The following is a 1,691-nucleotide window of genomic DNA, read 5'->3' on the forward strand; positions in this document are numbered from 1 at the left end:
ACAGAAGGTGGATTGGATGCGAAGATCAGAGAGTAACTGAAGGCTGGGCTGAAGGTACTGTCAGTGGGAAATGGTGAAACAAATTTAGACCCTAGAGGAGCAATTTCTTCTATGTATCCAAGTGAGAAATGCCCTGGAAAGCACAAAAACATGAGAGGGGCACTTTCTTCTTCTTCTTTTTTTTATTTTTTATTTATAAAAAGGAAACATTAACAAAACCATAGGGTAAGAGCGGTACAGCTTCACACAATTTCCACCACCAGACCTTCGTATACCAACTCCTCCACTGATAGCTTTCCTATTCTCTAACCCTCTGGGAGTATGGACCCAAGATCATTGTGAGATGCAGAAGGTGGAAGGTCTGGCTTCTGTAATTGCTTCCCCGCTGAACATGGGCATTGACAAGTCGATCCATCCCAGCCTCTCTCTCTCTTTCCCTAGTGGGGAAGGGCTCTGGGGAAGCGGAGCTCCAAGGCACATTGGTGGGGTTGTCTGTCCAGGGAAGTCTGGTCACAGCCTGCTAGCATCTGGAACCTGGTGGCTGAAAAGAGAGTTAATATACAAAGCCAAACTAACTGTTGGACAATTATGGACCTAAAGGCTGGAATAGTGCAGGTGAAGCGTTGGGGGGTGGGGGGTGTCTTCCATTTTGTAGATAGCTAGCAGGCATATTTTAGTTGTATTTCAAAGGGCTTGTAACTATACTAGTGGTTGTTTGTTTGTTTGTTTGTTTTTGCCTGAGCCTGAAATCTTATATGCAGGTGAATCCTAGTTATTGTCTGGGGAGATGATGTCATGGCTGGGAAAAGGACCAGAAAGCTGCATCAGGGAAGAGATTAGCTCCTTAATATGGGAAAGGGGTATAAATATTACTGTAAACTCCATCAATTTGATGTGATCTGGGGCCCATAATTAGCTTAGGAGCCTTTGTGACCTCTACATCCCTCTAGATCTGAGCTCACGTTCTCTGGTCATGAGTAGGGACATTCCATGCTGCCCCAGTATCGACCCATCTTCCTCAGGTGTATCATAGAGTATGTTGTTATCCTCCCTTTGGAGGATGGATCATTCTCTACCATTGTTGATCCAGGTTGAGGGCAAGGTCCTATGGGGGCCCACAAAGGGGTCTATTTTGTTGTTCCTGATAGAGAGGGGCACTTTCAAAGGCTAAAATGCATATGAACAAATGACTTCTACAGTATTACAATCCCACTCAACCTGCCAGTTGAAGAGGCCTGGGCAAATTAGTATTACAAAAGACACATTGGGATTTGTTTCCCTTTAAGTCATAATGACACTTTGTACTGAGTAGCATTATATTGGAAAGCTCTAAAAGTCTTCCTTAGGGCCTGTTGACATAAATATTTAAATAGGTTTATAGAACTGGATTTCCAGAAAACCTTTCAGCTCAACCTTTCAACTGTTGTCTCCTATACAAGTTACCTGGACAGATTTCTCAAGACTAAGGTATCTCTCGCCTACGTGAGCTTGCTCCTCGTTTGAAAAACAAGACTTAACACACATAATGGTACAAAATAATGATCTGACTATGGAGACTGTGTTTGGAATTAACTAAAATCAATACAAATAAAGAATGGAGGTTAGGAGATAGTGAAAATGCTTGCTATCCAAGAGTAAGAAATGAAGTAAAACAGAGCCTCTCAATACCAGAAATCACCAAGTGCTGAAGC

General features: G+C 42.7%; 1 long non-coding RNA gene across 1 annotated transcript in view; it reads right to left on the bottom strand.

Moving 5' to 3' along the window:
• Positions 1–451: 451 nt before the first annotated feature.
• LOC132533332 (uncharacterized) overlaps positions 452–1,691 on the bottom strand; it is a 408,100-nt gene continuing 406,860 nt past the window's right edge. Inside the window, exon 5 of the long non-coding RNA XR_009545210.1 lies at positions 452–541. This is a non-coding gene — a long non-coding RNA (uncharacterized LOC132533332). The remainder of the gene's footprint in view (positions 542–1,691) is intronic.

This window comes from Erinaceus europaeus, chromosome 16 (genome assembly GCF_950295315.1).
Source record: "Erinaceus europaeus chromosome 16, mEriEur2.1, whole genome shotgun sequence".
Lineage (NCBI taxonomy): Eukaryota > Metazoa > Chordata > Mammalia > Eulipotyphla > Erinaceidae > Erinaceus > Erinaceus europaeus.